A 26,318-nucleotide genomic window follows, 5' to 3' on the forward strand; every position below is an offset into this window, starting at 1 on the left:
TTTAAGCAGCTAATCTTTTGTAACCTGGCATTTTAGAAATAGATATCACAGGGTTTATTAACCATTCCCCAGTCCCTTGTATAATCACTTATATCATGCAAAGTGGGCTGCTACCAGATCTAAGGCCTAAGGCCCAGATCCATGAACGGACATAGACTGAGCAACATGGTGCCTGCCTTTCAGGCACCTAGAAAATCACAGGAACAAGACTGACACCCACAAAAGTGGAGTTAGATGCCTCTGCTCCCAATACAATGCGTGCTGAGAGATAAGTGCCTTAGACTACTATCCACAAAGCCAGCATGCTAGGTAAATGTCCTAACCACTACACTATAGAGTCATGACCCAATATATATTTAAGCATGAGCTCATGCTCAAATAAATTGGTTAGTCTCTAAGGTGCCACAAGTACTCCTTTTCTTTTTGTGAATACAGACTAACACGGCTGTTCCTCTGAAATATATATTTAATTATTCATTGAAAGTGGAACTTCAATAGGAGAGATTGAGGGAGTCCCCTATCAGAATGTTCCACAGCCTAATGGTTCGGGTACTCACCTGATAGGTGGCAGATCCCTGTTTAAATCCTTTCTCCCCCTCTGGTGGAGGGGGGGGATTTGAACCAGGGTGGATAGTTATACTCTATCCACTAGGCGAAAGGCAAGGTCCTTCTCTCTCCAGGCTGGCCCTTTCGCGTGAACCCCTTTTGTGAGGGGCCTGATCCAGTAGACATGTTCATATGTCACCTACTGGGTCAGGCTTCCACACCATGACTTGTATGGCTGGACACCTATCTTTCCTGGTTTGTGACTCACTCTGAGGTTTGGGCAGGAGAGAGGCATCTGGATGCCTATCAGGAAGCAGTGGTGTGCATGGTCTGGCAGGAGATACATGCCTGGGAGCTTAGAGAGAGGCTGCAGTGTGCATGCCCAGAGGAAAAATCTTAGACATTGAGTGAGGTTAGGAGTACACAGAGTTTGGGGGCAGGCAAATGGGGGTTTTGTGGATTGCAGTGGTGCCTCAAAATGGGACTGAGAGACCCAGCTACTTTCATGGATCCCACCCTAAGTTCTTATGTTCAATTCATTAGCAGGGGCTGAGATGGGCCTTAGCCCCGCCCCCCCATCCGTTGCCACCCTTGTGGCCCCAGCCTTGCTCCTTTTCTCCCCCCTGGCCAGGTCAGAGGCTGGAAGCTGGAGCTGGGTAGTGCACAATCCTGGCTGCTCCTAGTTGGTGAGAGCTGCCCAGGTGGGAGGACCCCGCTCTGGGACTGACAGAGCCCTCAGGGAGCAGTGACCATGGGGGCAGGGCCCAAGAGCCTGGGCCAGAGTGGGTCAGTCCAGGCCACTGTGGAGAGCCTGGACCCTCCACCCGCCCTGGGTGACACACCCAGGTGGGCGGGGACATAGTCCGGGGGCTGCTGTTGGGCACCCCTGCCCCTCACTCGGGTTTACTTATCTGCTGCTGCTTTCTCTGTTCTGCCTGCAGAGCTGGGCAGCCGGAAAGCAGCAGCAGCTATGGGCAGGCTACTGTGGGGGAGGGGGAAAGCTAAGGCAAATTTTGGGGTGGCTATAGACCCCATAAGCCTCCTCCCAGCACTGTCCCTGTTCATCAGGTATATAAGCAGAATGGTTTTTGTTCCTAGCTTGGCTCAAGTCATTTCCATGACTCCCCATTATTGTTCCCAGAAAGAAGAAGTACGAGACAGTGCTGGAAACTGGTGTAGACAAACTAAAATTGTGTATGCAAAAACATTATTGTGAGGCAAGTAAAATGCATGATAAGTAGTTAATGTCTTTTGTACAATTTTTTGCCATTTATGTATTTTTCAGCAGACTTGTAAAATGCATCAGTTGTAAGGGTTTTGCATTTCATATTTCTTGATAATTTCTTTTATTGTAGCACTTCATTGAATGAGTATCTCTGAGGATTATGTACAGAAGCTAGTTGTGAAGTAATTTTAGCTTTTCCCTTTATAAGAAACCGTGAATTTTAATGATATTAATGCTGCAACGTTGTGATACAAAATTGGAAAAAAAAGCTGCATGCAATACCAGGCAGAATGCAGCACGTTAAAAAAGCTATTAAGATAGCAAGGTACATTTTCACCTTAACTGTGCTTTCCTTTCCTTTTGCTAGATAGCATGAGAACCGTAATGGTATTTAAGTCTCATTTATGTCTGAGCTTTTCTTGTTTTTCTTTTTTTCCTCTTTAAAAAGGAAAGCTATGTTTACTGTTCCCACCATGGCAGCAGTTGCTCTTTATGCACATGGGGTTTGATCCAAATCCCAGTGAAGTTAACGGGAGTCTTTTCATTGATTTAAATAGGTTTAGAATCAGGATTCTGGATCTTCCCAGCAAGTTTCTTAGAGGGACAAGCTTTGCAGTTGGCACCGTGGCACTGGAAGTAGGAGTGCTGCCAGGCTGATGTCATGATCTGTGTGCCAGGCCTGCTACAGTGATATTTTTAATATTTTCATTTCTAATTTTTTGTACGTGAAATGACATAACTCATTCCTCTCCCCCAGGAACCTCCAGCTGGGGGTGAGGAGTATTTCCCACCCCACACTGAGACTGGGGTACATTGGGGGCTACAGGGGTGTTCTGCCGTTCATGGAGAACAAGGAGCAGATAGTGGTAGAAGGGCACAGTGATTATGTGTGGGGATCTGAAACAGAGAAACCATCCTCACCGAAGGAGTGATGTGACTCTCACAGCTAGCAGTCTGCAGATGCACAGGCTCTAGTAACTCTAACAGGGAGCAAAAAGGATGTGAAAATAAATGAAGGCTTTAAGAAAGTGCTCACAAAAAGTCTCTCACAGAGATGTTTTAATGAAACCAGATCTAAAATAAGAACCTTCCTGAAACTTCACCCAGCTTTCAGGCTAAATATAAACCTTATTTGTGGTTCAGGAAAGTTTATGCCATTGTCTTCTTATCTTGAGGGTCTGAGCTACAATAGCTCCTTCCTGGTCCTATTACCACTTTTAACGAAGGGACACGAGATGACATAGTGCAGATCGGGGCCTCTATTAGTCTTTTAGAAATTATAAGTAATGGTATGGGTCTTTGTCAGGGTCTGGGATGATTGCATTATCCACAGTAGCAGAGACAGGAAGAGAATGAGTCAAAGAGCCCTCTTGATGTTTGGAATCAGATAGAGAGATGAAGAGTTAAATTGAGTCTGAGCTTGAAAAATAGTTCAGATATGGATTTAATTCCATGATGGAAGAAAGTTTAGGCCAGTTCTTATATTCTTCTGAACTGTCTTGCACGTTACTAGTTACTAACTACGCAAACACAATAAATAGCATATACAGAGTAGCCCCCAAGACACTCCAATTTCTATTCTGTTAGCCCTTTCCTTGCTCTCAAAGCTTGTTTTATGACCATTTTCCTTTTGGAGGAGGAACTCCTTTGACCCCATCAATGGTACTTCTTTATGGGCAGCAGGGCTTGATCGTCTCCCCACTCTTCCCTCCCCTGCTCCCCACCCCCGATTCCTGTAGAACTGAGTTTGTATTGTAACAGAGCTTTGTTGTGCTTAAAGTTTTTTTAAATACATTTAAGAATATAAGCTCAGTTCTGCACATTTGTCTTCTTTAACATTTGATTCCCTTTCTCTACCTTGGCCTTTTCCCGTTGACCAATTTTCTCAAAGAAGAAATTGTCAACATCAGCTGCACGCAGCATGGTGTCCATATTACCTCAGTTAAAGAAGGAAATTTTATGTCTGGACATGTGTAGCCTTGTGGGAAAAGGTCTTATTTCACTCACTACAAGCATAGCTGTATGGCTAGCAGTATTTCCCAGGGGATGGCCTTGTTTTTTTTCTTTTTTTAAATCAATACTGACTCTTGACACATTTTCATTTACATCAGTGCCTGGCTTTCAGACTGGGCACGAATCAATAGCCAGCTTTTAACACTGCTCAACTAGTTTGTTCTATGTAAAAGACGAGAGATTTGCCTTGAGGGGCTTGTTTTTTCCACTGGGCTGCAGGCCGACTATCCACCATTAACACACTGTGATTCTTGGGAAGGAAGTTTGAATTTACTTAACTATTCTTTCTGTGACTTATCAGAAGAGCTTGAACTGTAGCATTAACCACGTGATATTTTCTTCATCACTACTTACAGTCAATTGACTTTGTACTTAGTGAAAGTGTTTGAAGCAGTCGACTCAATGTTCTAGAGGGCAAGAAGTCAATAGGAAGAAGAAAGATTTAGTTTCAAAACATACAATACATGGCCTTTAAAGCTGAAACCATGCCAGATATTCATTGATGCTTTATCATGCTGCTGATGTGCTGTTAGTGAATTTTTGTTGCTTGCACGCTGGAGAGAACATGGCAGTGTCTTTACTGAAGTTCCACCAAAAAGGTATGGCATTCACATCATCTCACATCTGTTACTTCCATTGAAGGTGCAGATGCACTCAAATGATGCTTTCCCCCTTCAATCTAAAATCTACAGAAGGGGTCAAGGAGCCAGGGAGTTTCTCCAACCTGTGTTGGTTTATCAGCTGTTTAGTTTCATTTAACTTGTCTTCATAGTTCAGTTGAGGACAGACATGTTCAGCTGACACCTTGTGTTCCAGATACATTGACAAATGTTACTCCAATACAAAACAAGTACCGAGCCAATCATGTTATCCCAATGCTCAACAAGTATGCATTTCTCAATAAATCATTAATTTGTTAACAAAATACTTAAATATGCTGTCAATGCCTTTGTAGTTCATGAAGCCGCCACAGGGATTTTTCACACTAAAGGAGTGTATGAACCATTGGATACAAGAGTCCAGAATATCGAGTAGCTGAATGTGATATCTTCAAATTGCTTTTCACTATGAGTAACCTCCAAGAGAAGCCTGACACATGAAATGGTCCATCATGACTATTTATTTAAAGTACCATAAAAGAGATGCCTGATCAGATTCTGGCACATCTTTTGACTGCTCTGCACCACTCAGGGGATATGAAGCAGCTTGAAGCCTGGCTTTATGGCCTCATTGGGGATTCTCCTTGCACAAAGGGAATCCCTGGATGGCACAGAGCCAAGTGTAGTGGCTTACTGCCTCCTCTGCCCCAGCTCCAGATGAAGGGAGAATTTTCAGTGGAAAAGAGGTCTGGGATGTGGCAGGGTAACTCACTGCTCTGGCCATCCCCAGTTGATGGAAGCATCCCTTGGGTCTGTGGACAGCTGGGTGTGAGACAGAACAGCTTTGGGACTTTTTCTGAATTTCACTGGGGACCAGACTTACCCCAGGATATTGGAGCCAGACTAGTCTGGCATAGACTAGAGTCATCTTTGCCCCCATTGTCCTTTTTTGGTCCTGTGCCAAGTGCAACTCAGCACTCACAGCACTTAACTATCTAAATGGATACATATAATTAAGGTTTTGTCACAGTTATTTTTAGTAAAAGTCAGGGACAGGTCACGGGCAATAAACAAAAATTCACAGAAGCCTGTGATTTGTCTGTGATTTTTACTAAAAATAACAGGAGGAAAGGGGAAAGGGCTGACTGCCTGGTGAGGGAACTGGAAGCTGCGGGGCCCCTACTGCTCCGGGGCTGAAGCTGAAAATGACACAGAGGTCTCTCTGTGACAAAATCTTATCCTTACATACAATCATAGAACTCTGCATAATAACATGAAGTGCCCATTGGTGAGCATGGAGCCATTGTTTTCCCTGACAGATTATTAAACAAAAGAATTATACTTTTCACAGTATAAACCAAGGTTCATGTCACAACTTAAGGAGTTTATTAGCTTCAAAGGATAAAATTAGCATCCCATAGAAGGAAGGCATTTATACAATAGGCTGTGAGCATTTTCCTCTATAAACAGATGTAGTTGTTTGTGGCTTTAGCAAAATTTCAATGGTTTGGCCCATATTATATGAAGCAGCTCTCAGTCTCAAACTGTGCAAATCAAATTTATTTAACAGTTCAAGTTTTCTTGACCTTTGTCTTTCAGGAGTTTAGAGTTACAGGACAACATGTTTTTCCCATTGGAAGACATTAAAGTGGTAAAAATGATAAAGATGTACTTTCAAGGAAATTCATAAAGAAAATTTGCCAAAGCTTTCCAGAAATTCACATTCTGTTGTTTTTTAAACCAGACTATAACATACTGATGTGGAAAAAAGTGAATATAAGTGTCCATTCAAAAGTTTACTTGCCTACTACTAATATATATTCTATAGATAATAATATTAGTATGTGTGAGTCAGAATGAAGAGGAAATATTACCTAAACTCAAAAACAAAAGTTTATCAAAAAAGAGTTCAACTAGACAGTATCTTTTAGCTAACACCTTCCCACATTCACTCTTTGTCCAGAAGCGTTCACCTTCAAAAAATAAACCAAACCCTAAACATTAGAGAGTCTGGAAATGAACAGTTAAGAGATTCAGTCATTTCATCTGTGCCATAAAATCCTTCACCACTCAGTCACTTGGCATGTTTCACAGCACCCACCCCACTAAACTTTGTTCTCTAAAACTTGCAAAAATATATGAAAAACTCAAATTATAAGTAAATTGGAGATTGTAAAATCAGATTCCCTGTGCAAGGGACCCATTCCCAATAGATTATAATATTTTCACACACAATACAGCATACCTCACTATGAAACCATGAACAGTCAGATTTACCAGTACACTCCAGCTGTTTCATGCTGCTCAGACAATACCAGGTAAAATGGGTTTACCGATGCTTTATGTCATATTGTGAGTCTGACCCACAATAAGTTACCTGGTATCCAAAATAATTAAAAATACAAACTTACAAGCAATATACAGCCACACATAATTGTACAACACCGTGTTATCCACATATTTTATTCTATCAAATAAATAAAACATTCACTTTCCATTAATAAAAATACTTTTCAGTGCCACCTACCCTATGAGAAAAAATATATTCTGATGTACTGTACTCCCAAACTATATACCCTTTTAAAATCCTTAGTCTATTTTAAATAATAACAGATTTCAACAGTACACATTCAGCAGCACATTTCTATTATAGAACAAAACACTGAGACAAAGTTAAGGTGCAAAATTTGGCCAGCCCAGTCTTCCTTGAGATTTTATACAACTATTGGAAATATATTGGAATATCAAATAAGAACATAAGAAAGGCCCATACTGGGTCAGATCAAAAGTCCATCTAGCTCATTATCCTGTCTTCCGACAGTGGCCAATGCCAGATGCCCCAGAAGAAATAAAGAGAACAGGTAATCATCAAGTGATCCATTCCCTGTCCCCCCATTCCCAGCTTCAGGCAAATGGAGGCTAGGGACACCATCCCTGCCCATCCTGGCTAATAGCCATTGATGGACCTATCCTCCATGAATTTATCTAGTTCTTTTTTGAACCCTGTTATAGTCTTGGTCTTTACAACATCTTCTGGCAAAGAGTTCCACAGGCTGACTGTGCGTTGTGTGAAGAAATACTTCCTTTTGTTTGTTTTAAACCTGCTGCCTATTAATTTCATTTGGTGACCCGTAGTTCTTGTGCTATCAGAAGGAGTAAATAACACTTCCTTATTTACTTTCTCCATACCACTCATGATATTATAGACCTCAATCATATCCCCCCTTAGTCATCTCTTTTCCAAGATAAAAACTCCCGGTCTTATCAATCTCTCCTCATATGGAAGCCGTTCCATATCCACAATAATTTCTGTTGCCCTTTTCTGAACCTTTTCCAATTCCAATATATCTTTTTTGAGATGGGGCGACCACATCTGCACGCAGTATTCAAGATGTGGGCGTACCATGGATTTATATAGAGGCAATATGCCATTTTGTCTTATCATCTATCGCTTTCTTAATGATTCCTAACATTATGTTTGCTTGTTTGACTGCCGCTGCACATTGAGTGGATGTTTTCAGAGAACTATCCACAATGACTCCAAGATCTCTTTCCTGAGTGGTAACAGCTAATTTAGACCCCATCATTTTATATGTATAGGTGGAATTATGTTTTCCATTGTGCATTACTTTGCATTTATCAGCATTGAATTTCATCTGCTATTTTATTGCCGAATCACCCAGTTTTGAGAGATTCTTTTGTAGCTCTTCGCAGTCTGCCTGAGACTTAACTATCTTGAGGAGTTTTGTAACATCTGCAAATTTTGCCACCTCACTTTACCCCTTTTTCCAGATCATTTATGAATATGTTGAGTAGGACCGGTCCCAGTACCGACCTTTGGGGGACGTTGCTATGAACCTCTCTCCATTCTGAAAACGGGCCATTTATTCCTACCCTTTGTTTCCTATCTTTTAACCAGTTACCAATCCAGGAGAGGACCTTCCCTCTTATCACATGACAGCTTACTTTGGTTAAGAGCCTTTGGTGAAGGACCTTGTCAAAGGTTTTCTGAAAACCTAAGTACACTATATCCACTGGATCCCCTTGTCCGCATGCTTGTTGATCCTCTCATCATTTTCTATGAATGTTTGAAGTGTTGTTGTTGGTCCCAGGATATGAGAGTGACAAGGTATGTAAGGTAACATATTTTATTGGACTAACTTCTGTTGGTGAGAGAGACAAGCTTTCAAACTACACTAAGCTCCTCTTCAGGTCTGCAAAAGGTAACCAGCTAAATACAAGGTGGAACAAATTGTTAAACATAAGGGATAACACACGTTGCAAGAAATCATTTAAATTGAAGTGGGCAATTAATATCTGCAGTTATTGGACAAAGAAGAGTTAATAGGTTATAGGGTTTGTAATGAGACACAAAAACCAGTGCCTCTATTTAGTCCCTGATTTTTGGTGTCTGACAGAGTCATGAATTTAAGCTCCCAGGCACACCTTTTGAAGGTGTTGGGAAGGTTTCCTTGGAGGATAAGAACTGAGAGATCAGATATAGAGTGGTCATTTTGTGAAAAGTGTTTACCCACAGGTGATAAGGTGTTTTTGTCTTTTATCATTTTTCTGTGTGAGTTCATGCAACAGCATAGTGATTGTCTAATTTCACCCATACAGCTGCTGTTGGGGCATTTGATGTACTGGGTGAGGTACACAACATGTAATAAGAATGCATAGGATCCATGATCTTGAAAGGTCTGAAGAAGAGTTCTGTGTAGCTCAAATGTTTGTCTTTCACCAACATTTCCCATGAATATGCTTTACAATCATTATGAGATATATATGAATTAATTTGTGCAGCATTTGCTGATCACTGACTTTGGAATTAGTTTCTGTTCAATATGAACTGTTTAAAATTAAAAAAAAAAATGGACCAGCTTGTTCTTTTGCTTACACCAGTTTTCCATGGATATAACTCCATTAACTTCAAAAAAGTTACTCCAAATTTGTACTGGCATAAGTGAGAGAAGAATCAGGATTATTATTAAAATTCTTCATATATTTTTTAAAATCATATTTGATAGGAACAGAGAAAGTGTCATACTGGTTCACACTAGTGATCTACCTAATCCAGTATCCTGGCTCTAAAAATAGCAAATAGCAGCTGCTTGTAATAAGGTATAACTGAAGTGGACAGTTATGGAATAACCTACCCTAACCCCTTCAGTTAGTTGCTGGATTATGACCTGGAGTATGAAGGTTTAATCTCTATTGTACTTTAAAATCCTACTTAATGTAATATTAATAGTTCTCATGTTTATTAGAAATGTTTATTTTTTAAAATCCTACTCAGCTCTTGACCTCAATGTATATTGTGACAGAGAGTTCCATAGGCTAATTATTTACTCCTGATTCAGCTGATTCAACAATCCTACAATAACAGTAGGTTTAAGTCAGCTTTTGCTTTTATTAACATGTAACTGAAATAGAAGAGACTCATCTCAGAAGACACACATGACAGCCAGTCTGACCCTAGCACAAAAGCAGAAATGGGCCAAACAGAAAACACATTTTTGAGCACCCCTGAATTGTGGTGAAGTTGAACTTGGAATGAAATTTTGCATTTGGCTGCATCTCTCTAGTGGGTCAACTGAAATGCTGGATTTGAACAACTCAGAAGTTTAGGCCATCTGAGGCCTAAGGAGGGAGAGATCATGGTTGTAACAGCAAGGAAGGCTATTTTTCTGAGAAAAGCTTTTTAAAAAATATTGTATGTACTATGGTCACCCTTAAAAACTTGCCAATTGACTGCATAACTTTCCCTTGGTATTTGCAACTCAAAGTATTTCTTATAGTAAGGACAAGACATTGACAGAACCAGATTTTAAAGGTATTTAGGCACCTAAAGATACAGATAAGTGCTTACTGTGGTTTTCAAAGCACCTAGGTGCCTAAATACCACTGATGTCACCTAAATATCTTGAAAAATCTGTCCCTGAGACACTATGATGGGAGAGCAAGATAGATAGATTCAAATGAATATTGCAGGTGCTCTGATGAGGTAACTACATCTACTTATCGAAGTTTTAAAGCTTAAAGAAAGGTAACAAATATGTTAAAATACTATTTACATAACAGTGTCTATCTAATCTATCTATGTATCTATTGGGATCTCAGGGGACATATATTGCAGGATTTATAGAGGTCTTAGGCTAATTTAACAGACAGGAAAAACTCTGGGTTGGACATCAACAATCAAGAAACCAACGCTGATTAATAGGTCCCCGCGGAGCACAGGAGAGAGTGCATCTGACATCCTGTCTTCAGGGTCCAAGCACTGGCTTTAAATTCCTTACTTTTTCCACAAGTGGGAGTGGATGAGGGAAAACACAATTTTCTTTGCCTTAGAGGAATTAGTTTAAGTATATGTGGTGGTAGGAAACTTGAGTAGACTCTCCATCTCTACACAACTCTGCTGTCAAAACCCAGGGACTGAACATTTTTTAAAAAAGAGGTTTCTATGAGCCTGCATTTGATGGTGAATGGGTCTGCCGACTATAGAACTGACACTGGACCTGCAACTTGTTGCAGCTCAAAAGGCCACTGATCATTCTGATTTTTTTAATGTTACTATAATTTATTTACTAATATGCCCTCTGCTATAGAAAACATAAATGACATGTCCTCTGCCCCCCTCCACTTATGCTGATGGAGAGGTGCACAAGTGTGCCAGGTGTAAGGCAGCCGCTTTGCAGGATGTTGCCCACTCACTCACAAAGTTCACAAAGCCCCACATCAGGTACACTGTGGGTTAACAGGGATGTGCCTTCACTCCTGTCTTCTTGTCCCCCAGAAACTGCACAGACTCTAATAGTTGTGCTTTCACAATGCCATTTATTTTGAGTTCCCTCTACCACTATAGTCCCCATGCAACAGTCTATTTACAATATCCTTGCTGCTTTTGACCCTCTTATCAGGACCTGAGGCAAACAGATGTCTTGTGCTTCCCTGAGACCTCTGTGGGTATGTCTATACTGCAATTAGACACCTGCAGCTGGCCCATGCCAATTGATGCAGGCTCATGGGGCTTGGACTGCAGGGCTGTTTAATTGCAGTGTAAACGTTCAGGCATGGGATGAAGCCTGAACTCTTGGAGTCCCAACTTGTGGGTCCTAGAGCCCAGGCTCTAGCCCGAGCCCAAACATCTACACTGCAGTTAGACAGCCCCTTAGCCACAGCCCTGCAAGCCCAGGGTTTTTAATTCCAGTGTAGACCTACCTTGTGTGACTGGGCTCAGCTGATGAACTAATTAGCTCTTTATCCCACACAGCCCGCTAGCCTGATTATCTAATTACCTCAATCAGCTTTTCTCTGGGGAAATAATTGGCCTCTAAATGATCAGAGTGCAGCTCACCTCTTCGCTTCCTGCACTCTGTCACACATGGGTTATGGTTTAATTTTTTTGCTCTCAAAAGCATATTGGTGTGCCTGTAAAGGCTGCTTCTGAAAGCACATTATCCCCAAATACACATCATAATAAACTCTGATGTAGTGGACTTAATCAATATATTTAATTAATAAAATTGCTATGTTAATTATTATACCTACTGAAGAACCTCAGAACAGAGCTCCTTTATTTGATTTTAGTTGAGGAACTCTATTCAAGTCCTGCTAGAAGATTTCATCCTGTGACATTTGTGTCTTCATATTTTAAGTGATTTAAAAAGCCACACATTTTAAAAAAGTCTTATTAGAAGGAATATAGTAGGCCAAATTCTTGGCTTTTGCTAACACCATGACAAGAAGTGCATTCTATTTTCCTTAAAATTTTCAGCATTGTACCTCTTGTCCACTCTTTCCTTCTGCCTCTCCAGCAATTATCTTTCCTTGTGCTTTCCAACAAGACACATGCTCACCCTAATTGAACGTCCAAATTACAGTGAAGAATTTGCATTTTCTGGATTCTAGTTTTCATGCATTATTAACTGCACTGACAAAAGATGTCCATACAATAAGTGAGACATAATGGGGTTCTACTAACATGACATGGAAATCGTGTTCTGTGCCATTCATTTTGTGCTTATTTTGATAGAACAGAACTGACGGACTGTCTTTTGATACAGTGCAGCAGAAAACCTGCTCTTTGTCAATTCTCAGTTGTACAGAGAAATAATTCATATCTGTGTGTCGAAAATAAAGGCTACAGTATTTTTAAAAAGTAAGATGACATTCCAGAATTAGGGATATGCCTAAACTATGCCTGATCCCACTGCCCTTATAGGGGCAAAACTCCCATTAACTCCAATAAGGACTGCCTGTTACAATATAGCCAACTCTCAAGATTTTATCATGAGTCTCAGGAGTCTCATGATATTTGGCACTTTTCTTAAAGCTGCAGCTCTCAGATTCATGGGATCATGAGAGAATCTCAACCTTCATTACATAAAATAAATAAAGGAAGGAAGGAGGATCCTAGCCTTCTTGGTTGTGGAGAAAAACTTACAAACCTGACTCAAGTGTATCCTTAAGGCTCAAAAACAGCTTGCAACTAAAAAGCCCCTCCCAAATTTATTTTAAAAATAGTTTATGATTTTTAAGCCACTCATGATTTTGGGGATCTGACTCATGATTTCTGAACCCTTGTGGTTGGCAGCACTGGTTTCAAGAAAATCCTCTGGCACGAGAAAGCCATGCAGATGGCCCAAACTATGATAGAGTTGTCATGTTTCTGCCATGGGGAAAGCAGTAGAGTGGGGACCAGTTATACAGAGGGCCCCCTAACCTCTGTATGACACAGAGGACAACTCCAATCTGCAGACTGAGAATGGGAGCAGGGGAATGCAGAATGGCCAGTGTATGCACAGTTACACAGATCCACTGGCAACACCCCAGCATAAGAGGGTGGGGGGCTATGTAGGCTGCTTCATTTTACAACCACTGTGGAATGGCTCTGTAGCCTCAGAGCAGCATTTAATCCCACCTGATGCCCATAGAACTCTTCAGTTTTAAGCCTGATTTGGGCCTATATGAGGTATTGTCTAGTTTTCTGTTGTCAGACATTATAAGGTAAATAATTTAATATTAGTGTCTGACCTCGTCTGATTTATTAATGAAGGCTTTATCCCGTGGTACCAATGTCTGGCCATTGTATACCTGGCCTGAATAAATGATGGACAGCACTGCATAAACCCCACCCGCAACGGGAAATACCAGGACAAGAAGGACGTTTTTGGGGAAGGATGGCCATGTGGTGAAGGAACTACAATAGGACTCAGGAGAGCTGAGTTCAATTTCCCATTTTTCAGCAGACTTCCTCTGTGATTTTGGGCAAGTCAGTTAATCTCTCTGTGCCTATTTTACCCATTGGGAAAGTGAGGATAATAATAGTATTTCCTTTCTTCCTCTCACCTATTTAAATTATAAGATGTTCAGGACAGGGGCTTTCTTATCATGTACAGTGTTGAGCATGACCAGGCACTGATCTAAGTAGGCGACACTAAATATTGCTATTAGTAATACGTGTAATGCTCAATATACAGTAATTTTACACCGTGCATGTATACTAAAGCGTTTGAAACAAACCAAATACTATATATAGTCTTCTCTTTCCTATTAAAGACATGGGGCCAAATCCTCAGCTGATGTAAACTTACCCAGTACCATTGTCTGCAATGGAGTGATGCTGATTTACCCCAGTTGAGGATCTGGTCCATGTATTTACTGGATGTTCTTAGTAGTTCTTAGTATTTAAAGACACAGGCTTCCTTTGCCCTCATCTACATTATTTGATTAACATAATGTTTTAAATTTTAATGATCACCATTTCTTACCACAAGGAAAAACCCATAGTTGCTCTGAGTCAAAAGGATAGGACTGCGGGGGAGTGGGCAAAGAGAGGGAGAGAATAGCATGCTTGCTATTTAAATAATTATTTTCATTATGTAAGGACACATATGTCATGAAACTTAGAGCATCTGCTCTGCATTAATCCCTATCCACAAAGTCTGAGGTAGCATACTGTAGGACCTCCATGTCAACATTTTGAGATCAATATTGTGCAATCATTTGGGGAAAGAGTAGGAGTGATCTTCTTCTCAGTGAAAGCAACAATAGCTACTTATGGAAAAGGCTAGAGATTGGCATGGATTTGATTAACCTGTTCCTTGTCTTCTGACTCAGAGAGAGAATAATAAATGTGTGATCACTCCAGGCTATTTTTTATATTCAGGGGCTGTTTCAAAACCAATTAAATAAAGCAGGTCATAAGTTATACAGACGTGATTAGATTGTTATGCTGATACAAGGGAATTGTGTACTGCAATCATTCTGCAGTACAAATAATTACAGGAAAAGCCCAGTTTAAGGAGACATTGACAACCTAAAAAGCACACTTCTCTTGATTTCTTTTACCTAGTATTGTTAAAAATCACACAATCACTGTAATGTAAGGAGATTAAAGGAACAAAGACTGGCCCAGATTCTCTGCTGTACTCCGTACAACTAAAGGGGGAGTATCATAGCGTTGGTCATAGCTTCTTGGTCTGTGGTGCGTTCCTGTACCAACCACATCAGCAACAGAGTTTAGAACAACTTGGGAGCTTCTCTAATGTCCGCTAGCTTGTAGCAGTCTCCTAGGAACTACAAGAGTACTGAATGTATAACAGTTGCCATCTGGGCTGACCCAAGGGCTTGTACCAGGGACCTCCAGAACTAAAAGTGTAAGCCCTTCTAGTGTGAACTAAACAGCTAGGCTCACAAACCCATACTATTGCTACACTTATGGCAGCATGTAGAGTACAGGAACTACAGTGAAAGGCAGGCTGCCTGTACACTTGTTACTGTGGTGTGTAGCTACACATGGGGTAATGAAAGGCAGGTTGCATCCACACCTATTCCTGTGATGTGTAGTGACAGGTGGCAGTGAAAGACTGCAGCAGGGAGGCAGCCAGGAAAGTCTCCACTGCCAGACCCTTTCCCCATTGCCTCTCTGCTGCTGGAGCCTTTCACTGGGAGCGGGGAAGGCTCTGCTGGGAGTAAGCAGCAGGATACTACACAGCTACAAATGGCAGCATATACAGGGGAGGCACTGCTTGGGCGTGTAGAGAGCCATGTAGCGTTCAGGCATGTAAAACATTCTACTTGCCTAAACCATTACTCATTGTCTGTACTGCTATTTATTCCTGTGCTAGCAGGGCGAGATGTGTATGCACTCTGCACACCGCCCTACGTGTAGTACCCTAACAGTAACAAACTTACTCAGAGCAGGCATAGAGAGGCATGTAACCAGTTTCATGACACACGTTCCAGCTGTGCTTCTAGCAGAGGATGGTGGAGGTGAAGACTGAGCTAGCTATGCTGCCTGAATGGCCCTGGGGAACTTTCCTTTGTCAGAAGAATTCCCAACCCGCTGGTTGCAGCTGGTTTTTGTTCCTTTTGCACTGCCTGAATTTCACTGTTTCCGTTTTATGGTCAGTTAATTAGCCTTTTAATCCTTTCTTTGTATGGGTCTATTCCACAGCAACTGGGCAGAGAAAACCTTTTCTCACTTTTATTTTCACATATACTCACTAATTGCTCCATTCATTTTGGGATCCAGTTCAGAATTGTTTTCTATGTTTATATAACTCTCCCCTCACTTCTTCCGGCCTGCTGTGTCTCTCACATCTTCTCTCTCTGTACTCTCTTCTCCAGTCATTCTTCTGAGGTATGAATCTTCTCTGCAGCTTCATCTGGAACAGTCTTCCATATCTCTTTTGCCACTACACAAATCCCATCTCAAAACATGTCTTTTCTCCGTTGTCTAGTCCTCTTAATGAACTCATCTCCCCTGCATTACTGGCATCATAACTCAATGCCTTATTTGCTTTTTACATCAAACAATGTTTTTTCTCTTCTGTTTTCCATACTTTATACCACAGACTCTCCACTGTCTTGTATTATTCAGTTCAGCAGTACAATTTGTATGAAAGCAGCTTCTCACAATCATCTGGCTCCCTTTTTCTGTGCAGTCCCCTATTCATGACATGACCTCCCTGACCATATCTACAAGCCTCTGTTCTATCCTGGCGCTCTTAAAAATCCACTTCTGCTGTGCTATTTACCAGGAATTGAGTTGGCTTTATATATAAATTGCCTGTTGTTCTTGTTCTTCCCTTGGCCTCTGTTTTCTTGTCTGTCTCTCTGTGTCACAGAGGCCCCTTGGCAACGGGTCCACTGTTCTTTGCAAACAACTCTCATTTCAGACCCAACAAACTCGCTACACCAAAAACATGTATTGCAGGGTATTTATCCATAAAGGGTAACATGTAAGGTATCTACAGAAAGCTTATATCTTATCAACGCTCAATCATTAGGAGATGTATGTACAGGTAATATTTAAGGAATAATGTCAGTATATTGGAAGTATGCTTTATGAACTTGGAGTAATAATTAGTCACCAGGGGCTAATATGTCTCAGTGATAGCCCAGGCAAGCAGGAGGAAGTTGTCACCCCTCCCTGGGGAGCCAGTGACATTATGCAAAGCTCAATTTGGGCCTTCCCCCCTGCAAGGTGAGAGCTAAAGGTGTTGGAGAACAAAGGACTCAGGTGACCTCCTGGCCGGGAAAGGGACAAAGCCAGAGGAGGAGGGGCTGGAGAGTGAGTCAGTTGGGGGCTGGTTAGGGACATGGACTGAAGTGCAGACGTGGTTGTTTGGCTCACTGTCCCCCAAAATGGACCCGGCTGAGGGGTCCTGTTCTCTGTACCTACAAGCTCTGTTTTAGACCGTGTTCCTGTCATCTAATAAACCTCTGTTTTACTGGCTGGCTAAGAGTCATGTCTGACTGTGAAGTTGGGGTGCAGGACTCTCTGGCTTCCCCAGGACCCCGCCTGGGCGGACTTGCTGTGTGAAGCGTATGGAGGGGCAGAGGATGCTGAATGCTCCAAGGTCAGACCCAGGAAGGTGGAAGCCATGTTAGCTTCTTGCCCTGAAGACAGTCTGTTCACAGAGAGGAGACTTCACCAGAGTCCTGACTGGCTTCGTAGGGAGCAGTTCCAGAACATTGCCTGGGGACTCCGTGACACATGGACATTATCTTTCACCAAATTTTACAATCCTAATTAGTATTTAGCATTTGTGCAAGTCTCTGTGATTTAGGATGCTAAATGATATATGGGTTCAACAGAGTCCTCCGCTGAAGGACAAGTATTTTAGTGCATATGTTATTATACCAATAAAATAAAAACCAGCAGGATCTTATTAAAGGGGAAAAGGAAAAATGCCACATTTATTGTGAATACAGAAAGAATCATAGTAAGCAGTTAGTAAGCATCCATTCACATACATCCTCTATCATTATGTTGGATCATATTAAAGAAGTTCTGTATTAAAATCACAAATGAGTTTGATTCCCCATAGTTTAAATTCCAGGGTATTACTAATTAAGAGGTCTCTTGGTTTTTGGTACTGTTTCTCTCCCTCTATGTGTGAAACTTACAAGCTGCTAATTGTGTTAGTACATGCTAAGATAGAGTCTGTTCTCAAAGCAATTCTTTGTAACGACAACTACTCACATAGAGAGAGACTCAAAGCAATACTCTGTAACAACAGAAACAGCACCCAGAGACACCCCGCCCTTTTGTTGTATTCATCTCGCTTTGTTAACAATTGTGATTAAAATAGAGATGGAGGATGTATGTGGATGGATGCTTGGTGTGGATAATAACTGAATGATCAGGGAGGTGCCAGCCTAAGAATCCAGTGTCCATCGGCTGAAGAAGGCACCAAGTGGAAATAACCAGAGGACCCCCGGAGGGCAGACTGGAATCCACCCAACAGCCTCAGGGATGGGAGAACCAAAGAACAAGATAACATCTGGCAGCACGGAGCCGTCAGGAATGTGCTATCTGCTGATTGATTCAGCAACAGCATGATGAAGCAATTCCCATAGACTGGCATAGGAAGAAATTGCTATAAAAATGGACTCTAGAAAGTGAGAACTTTGGGGTCTGATTCGGCAAACCAACTTCCAGGAGCATCAGATGAGCATCTGACAAGGCCCTGCTCCCTCCTCATGTCCAGGCCACCTGGCCAGTGGCTTGGCATGAGCAACTCTAAGGCTGGTAACTATGATAACAACCTTGCAGAACCTGTGTGTGTGTGTGTATGAATGAATGTGTGAATAAATATGAGATTGAATGGAATGTTATAGGTATAACTAACTGCTTACTATGATGCTTTCTGTATTCACAATAATTGTGGTATTTTGCCTTTTCCCCTTTAATAAGATCCTGCTGGTTTTTATTTTATTGGTGTAACAATGTGACCTGACCCAAAGGCTATTTTCAGCAGTTTGTCATTTAGTACAGGGAAGGTTAGATAGGTTAGGATGATTTATGATCTTTCATGCTCTGAACCTAACAGCACTGTTGAGGCGATCCTATGCCTTTCATTAACTGTAAGCAGCTATCTTTTGTTAGTAAGCTAAAATGCATGGCATTTTCCTACCTGTTACTGAAGAAAAAGTGAAAGCTTTTAATAAGATAGAACAATAAATCAAACCTTTATTATTCAGTCAGTGTAAGCCTTGATGCAATTTTTATTTGTTGTATTTACACACACCCATACACACCCAGAGAAATGGGACCAAATCTTGGAAGGAACCTCAGATAGATATATGACAACACACCAGAAAACTACTATGAACCAAACAATTACCATGATGTGACTGGGAAAAAGACAGCAGAAACCAACATTTGATTGAGGCATATAGGGAAAAAAATGTATGAGGGTGGACATAATTTGGTGAAAAGAGGCTAAGATACACATGCAAAGCATGAGCAGATCCTCATTATCACACTATGCTAAATGCATTGCTCACAGAACAAAAGCAAACTATTTCAAATATGAGATGAAATAACTTATTTACATAGGTACATGGGTGCACTTATCTGCTTTGTGGGACAGGTAAGTGTATTTATGAGCAATATCTCCTACATCCTTGTACACAGGTAGATATTTGGACTAGAGCAGGAGAAAAAAAATAATTCGATTTTTTCTAAATGAAAAGTTTTCTAAATGAAAACTGGCCTTTTTTCTAAATGAAAAGTTTTATAGAAAATTTTTGTTTCATTTGAAATTTACTGCTTTTTTGATGAAAACCGGTACCCTTTCATTTATTTGTTTATTTGTTTACTTATTTATTGAGATTTTCATCAGAAAACTGAAAAAAATCCATGAACATTTTTGAAAAAAACCCCACCATTTCTTTTTCATTTTTTAAAATGGAAAATATATATATATATATTTACCAGCTCTTGTCTAAATAAAAGCAGAGGGAAGTATAAATAAACATGATTATACCCAGTCTATATGAAAAACAATCATGAACATTTTTATCAGTAACCTTGCCCTGCTTTTTACTGAAAACGTGTTTAGATGAAAAATTTTCCAAAAAGGTGTAAACATAATGTTAGGTACATAATTCAGCTTTAACACTAGTGTAAGTTAGGAGCAACTCGGTTTAAATCAATGAAGCTACCTTTGTTTAAAACCAATGTTTTAAATTGGCGAATCAGTACCTCGGTGTGTATTCTGGAGCCATCGTTTGGGGGAATGCATGGGTTTTTCCAGGGGACAAGCTTTTTAGAGGAGATTCTAGTATCTACAGGCAAGCAGAACAAGTATGTATAAGTTTGAAAGCCACTGGAAAAGAATTATCCACTTGATGCCAACATGTTTTATCGAGGTCATTTTAGATCCCCAGTGACATTGCTGGGGAAAGATTGAAATTTTCCAATCAAAAAAGCCCAAGGCAGAAAACTTCTTAAAAAAAAAGAAAAGAAAGCAGCTCTGGAAATTGATACACGCTACTAACGTCAGTGTGGAATCCCCAGGCCTAATGAAATAAAACTTACTACCAAATCACACAGGGTTAAATTTATACCATGCAATCTACTCTGCTATCCCTTTGCTCCACAGGGGAAGTAAGCTCCACCAGCCCTGTCCTTGGCCCACCATACTTCTCCCTTCACCCCCCCAGCTAAGCTGTGCTGCCAGTGTCTTTGGGGGAATGAAGCCAAGGCTCCACTCACTTCCTGCCCTACCCACCCACTCCTTGCTCACCAGTGCAGGAGTGGGAGTAATGGTCCTTTGGGAGCTGTTCTCCCCAGCCATCCTGGAAATGTGACTCACACTGAGGTTTCCCTGAAATCAGTGAGAAGGACACCTTTTGCCCCCTTACACCTCTGCATGAGTGTATACACCTGCTCACAAATGAGTTCATTATCTCCAGTGATCTTCCTACTAACCACTGATACTAAAAGTATACTGTGCTTCATTCTGACTTCTATATTGTAACACAGGTCCTTTGCAAAAGCCTTCTAGTGCTTGACTCTATTGTGTCCAGGGCATGACCTAATTCTTTCCTGTGGAGGCCACTATGGTATTGGAACAGTGCTTTGCCCTTGAAGAGGAAGGTCATTTTTATGGACATTGTACTTCCTATTAGCTGAGGAATTTAAAAAAAAATCACAATGAATATTTGACTGTATGTTCCCTTTTTGCATTGAGAGAAAGGATAGCATTGAGAGGTAAAGGCACTGACGTGTGACTCAGATACTCTGTGTTGAATTCCTGGCTCTGTCACAGTCTTTCTGTGTTAGCTTGGGTAAATTATTCCCTATCTGTAAAATGGGGATGATGATACTTCTCTTGTCTATTTAGACTCTGACCGTGCAAAGGCTTTTGCATGTGAGTAGTTCCATTGAAGTCAAAAGTTAATTACATGCGTAAGTTTTTGCAGGATATAGCAGGACCTTAGACTGTAAATTATTGAGGGCAAGAACTACCTTTTACTATGATTTTGTACAGCATCTTGCATGTTGGGGTCTTGACGACGTTTGGGGCCTTTATGTGCTGCTTAATACAAATAAATAGTAATAATGGTATTTCTATGCCCCACTATATCAGCGGTGAACTCAGGGCTTTACTTATTATAATCAGAAGAAAAAACAATCCCCTGAATTGAAAAACCTCCTTATCATCATTTAGAAGATACTTGATGAAGGGAAAATGTACTGGAGCTCACAGGAATAAAGAATCTAAAATCAAAATTACATGTGTTACATTTTATGGGAAAAAAAAGTGGTATCTGAAGCTTTAAAGTCACCTTGCCGTACACTGATATTGTATAAGGACTGCTTTCGAATTAAAATTGTGACTGACAGACCTTTCTTAGACTTCAAAGACAAGACAAGAGTTCACACCTCTGACATATTTTTGAAGTCTACAGAAATTAAAGTCTGCTTTTGTTTATTGCAACAGATCCCCACAGGTTTTTCCCCCACCAGCCCATAATCCTCTGACTTTCCCATATCAATTTCTTCAGTTTTTACTATTTGTGTAATATTTTTAACAAATCCATAAGACTATGGAGCTGAGAAAATTCCTGCAAACAGCATGGCATCCTGAAATATGTGAAATTAGAATGGCCTTAGGAAATAACAAATCTATAAAACTTTAAATACTGTGTGCAACTTTCTGTTTCAAATTGCCTTTTACAGCTGAGTGGTAAGTCAGTCTATTTGGACTGAAAAACTCCTTCACATTTTTTCAAACTTTCAGCTGACTGAGCTTTCGCAAACTTAGAATATTTTGATATTTTTTTTCTACTAAAAAGAAAGTAATCTAGTGTTTGTCAGAGGAATAAAGTCTGCATTATAACTTACGTTTGCGACTAAAATGCAAAGAGAGGGGCTAGAAAATAAACGATATCCTGAACCTATTGGAATAAGGGACATAGTACAGTCTTATGAGGTATTTGTATTGTAGGAGAGAAAGAACTGGCTCCACTTGTGCACACGCAAAATTGCACCTTCACAGACATATGGGAACGTGATTCAGGCTGACAAAGAATGAAACGCTTTGCTGTGCCCGCAGCTAAGGTAGCTGTATGCCATCTTTATGCCCTTCTGATTCTGGGCTGTTTCCCCTGGGAGATGCCTCAGGATAAGTTAGATATCCCCGGGGGCCTGTCCCTATTGGCTGCCACACTGACTGGAATCTCCTCAATGTTATATGCTTTGGTCCCTCTTGCCCCCAGCCCCACTCTTGGCAGACCCCCTACACCAGGTCTTGCAAAGGTGTCTGTGAGAGGCAGACTTACAGCTGTCTTCCACCATGTCCACATCCAGGGACTCCTTCCCCTGGCTGGATAAGGGGAGTTTTACCCCTTCAGCTCCTATTGAAGTCAGAGGGACAAGAGATCACTCAGCATCTTTCAGGAGCCCGTGATCTCTCTGAAAGAAATCCTGACACCATTGAAATCAACAGGAGTTTTGCCTTTGACTTCAATGTAGCCAGGATTTCATCCTTGGTTTCCTCCCTGCAAAATTGTGTGTGTGTGTGTGTGTGTGTGTGTGTTGGAAAGCAGGGTGAGAAGGGGATGCAGAAGCCAGTGGGTAGGATAAGTGGAGGGGGAGGAGGAGGAGGAGCTGTGAGGGAGGGGTGAATGGATGCACAGGAGGAGGAAGGCAAGAATTGGGATGGGGGTTATACGGATAGGAGCAGAGGGGGAGAGAAATAGACTAGGGGCATGGGCAGGAGAGTCTATAATCTCAAGAGAACACTCCCTCACAGAATTTATTAGTCTCAGTCTCTATATTCCTTTGCTGTCAGCAAATACCTGTGAAATCAGCTGGCGAAATATGTGTCATCTCTTCTCTAGTGAATGGTCAACGTACAGTATAACAGCCTCCTGCTGCCACCAATTACTGCATTAATACAAGTGGTAGACATAATGGTCTGAACAAGGCTGATGGCCCAAGTTGGGGGTTGATATAGTTCCAGTTGAACAAAATTTAATTTTTCAGGGTTTTTTTTAAATTAGGAAACTGCATTAATATAACTGTTGAAAGAACATTAAGGTTGCAAAGGACTCTACAGCTGGGATTCAAGCACTTCAAAGTTAGAATACGCCAGAATTACGGTTGACCATACAATCTTAATTTGACCTCCTTGTGCATATGCATTATGATAAAGTCTTTAATTACATGATCACATGCTATTTTTTCCACAGGATCCCTTCCTCATTCAGTGCACAGGGTAGATGGTGCTCACAGAATGAATCAGTGTTGTGCACACAGCTGGATGGGAAATGTTTTTTTTATCCTACCAGAATGTTCAAGATTAAAAAACAAAAAAACAAACCAAACCAAAACAACACACCATCGCAAACTGAGATGAAAAGTTGAAATCTTGAAAATGTTCATGAACAGACAATCTGAAAATTTTGGGGGTTCAGTTCAATCAAAACCTTTTATTTTAATACTTTCAAAGCTTTGCATTTTGATGTCAACATTTAAAAAAAACCCATGTTAATATAATTAACAATTTTGAAACAAAAAGTCATGTTGAACCAAAACACAAAACTTTTGGTTTTGAAAATGAAAAAATGGAATGTTTTGACAATTTCAAACCTGATTTATTTATTTTGAAAAAGGAGATAATCAAAACCAACCCTTTCCCATGAACAGTTTTGGTTTAGATGAATTGGCATTTTTTGATGTAAAAACTTTGATGTAGGAACTTCTTGACTAGCTCTAGTTGTGTAGTTAATGCTGCTTTTGTCTTTCGTTCTTCTGCCTCATTTGTTGCAAAAGTTGGAAAGTGTGCAGTGAACGTGGCAGAGGACTGTAGGAAGAGAAGCAGTGGTCTGGTTAAGAAGCTGAATGCCACTCTGGAGAATTGGATTAATTCACAGGCAACCTCAGTTCTGGCACTTCCTAACTTGAGTTTGCAACCTTAACATTCTTTTAATATAGTTTTAATTGATGCAATATTATTTAGATCTGCCATTGAAAAGTGCTTTGTAAGCCGAGACAGTCTTAGTTGTTAGTTTCTCAGACTCTAAACTTGCATGGAAGTGTCAGTTCAACATGGGAGAAGAGCAGAAAAAAAAAATCTTTCTACACGTTTCTCCCATCTATAGTACTACCCCTCTGGTCTTGCACCTAATATGAATCCTGGACAAGTACAGATTTTGCCTCTAATTAATATTAGAGCTGGTCTAAAACAGGATTTAAATTTTCACAAAAGATTGTTCCCTAAATTTTTATTTAAAATTTTGATGAAAAAATCAAAAATTTAAATTTCAAAATTTTTGTAAACTTTTTTGTTGAAAATTGTGTTGAAAAATTTAACACTTTCCTTCATCAACATTTGAAATTTTTCCAAAAAATTGCTGAAGTTGTGAATTTCAAAAATGTTTGACCAGCTAGTTAATGTTTGTAGGGTTACCTGAAGACATTAAGTTCATACGTTAACAGAGATCTTTCTTTTGCCCTTCTTGAGGGCTTGCCTACACAGGTTTTGTACTACTATAACTATATCGGATTCTAACGGATAGAGTTATAGCAGTGCAAAAAAAAAGGTATGTACACTAACCCTAAGAGTTCTTGTTTTATGTCCATTACATTTTTCTGATATAGCATTACAACTGATAAAAAAAAATGGGAAAATGTAGACATTTTCAGCAAAAATGTCCTGCTTTTAATGTTAATTTTTAAAATAATTTCTGATCAGCTCTAGTGAAGATCTAGTGGACATCTTATTGCATCTTATTGTACCAGATCAATTTAAAAAATGTTGTCTATCTTAACAGGTCAGACAATTATAGAGTACAGATTTAGATTCAGGTGCAATTTGGAATTTATGGACTGGTATGAGCATTTGAAAATTCAAAAATATTTTTTGTTAATCTACAGGGTTTGTATAACTTGTATCAAGTAGTCCCTTAAACACATTCACCACAGATATTTGTGAAATGCAGAAAGCTTTAATTCAGATAAGACAACAAGAAGCAAATGGAATTTTTTTTAAATTTACAAAATTGTATCTCAAAAGAAATGAAGCCTTCTTTGAGTTAAAAAAGAAGCTTCCCAGAGAGGATTCACATTGACTTTAAAACTGTTCAATTTGCTAAATTTTCACTTTGAGAACTAATGTTTATGAATAAACTACTCTTCCCTTTTCAGACAAATATTAGGGCTTATCAAAAGAGAAATTGTTAGCCACAGCAGCTGCTTAAACAGAGCTGCCTGTGAATGTTTTAAAAATTGAATGCTGTGTGCTTTGGCAAGACAATTTTGGTAACAGTGAATTTGAAATCTGTCCTCAGTTATAAATAGGAAAAAAGTCTGCACTGAATCTAGAATCTAGCGTTCTGTGAACTCAAAATGTGAAAATTTACTATGGTGTTGTGGTTGCTATCACTATGGTGCAATATGAGGCTGGGAAACGAATGCATGCAGGCACGGTCTTTTAACAGATCGATACCACAGGTGACACACAGCTACAAAAGGGGGAGAAAATAACCCAACAAGATGCAATTATCTTATTGTTTTGAATTCTATTCGTAACAACGCAACTTGTTTCTTCTGTCATGGAAACAACACACTGGGTGAAATTCATTGCTGGGGTAAATCTCATGGAGACCTTCTGCTTTATTTTAAACTATATTGTGAGAGTGCCTAAACACCCCACTCTGGAATGCAGCCTCCATTATGCTAGGCAATGTACACACACATCATTAATACACAGTTCCTGCCCCAAAGAGCTTACTTTTGCTCTTTATTGTTTTCGTTGGTCTTTTAACTTGAGTCTTTCAGTTTAAAGGTATATGGTTGCTTTTTTACGTGTGGGGAATGTAAGAACATATTTTTCAGGCTATAGGACAATGTGAACCTAGGTTGTATGCATTAGGAACACAAAGACATACTGGGTTGCCAACCCTCCAGGATTGCCCTGGAGTCTCCAGGAATTAATTTTCCATTGAAGATTGTGTCATGTGATGAAACCTCCAGGATCACATCCAACCAAAATTGGCAACCCAGGAACTGCAATAATGGCTCAGACTAGTGGTCTGTCCAGTCCGTATTTTGTCTGGGTTGCAGTGAAGGTGCAAGAAATGCTGAATTAATCAATTATTAGATACCATGCCCTCAGAAAAGTTTC

At 40.3% G+C, this 26,318-nt stretch overlaps 1 protein-coding gene across 5 annotated transcripts in view; it reads right to left on the reverse strand.

Annotated features, from left to right (window-relative positions):
* The window catches only part of HS3ST5 (heparan sulfate-glucosamine 3-sulfotransferase 5), a 268,638-nt gene that overhangs the window by 29,627 nt on the left and 212,693 nt on the right, over window positions 1-26,318 (reverse strand). The window lies entirely within an intron of this gene.

Source organism: Lepidochelys kempii, chromosome 3 (assembly GCF_965140265.1).
Source record: "Lepidochelys kempii isolate rLepKem1 chromosome 3, rLepKem1.hap2, whole genome shotgun sequence".
Lineage (NCBI taxonomy): Eukaryota > Metazoa > Chordata > Testudines > Cheloniidae > Lepidochelys > Lepidochelys kempii.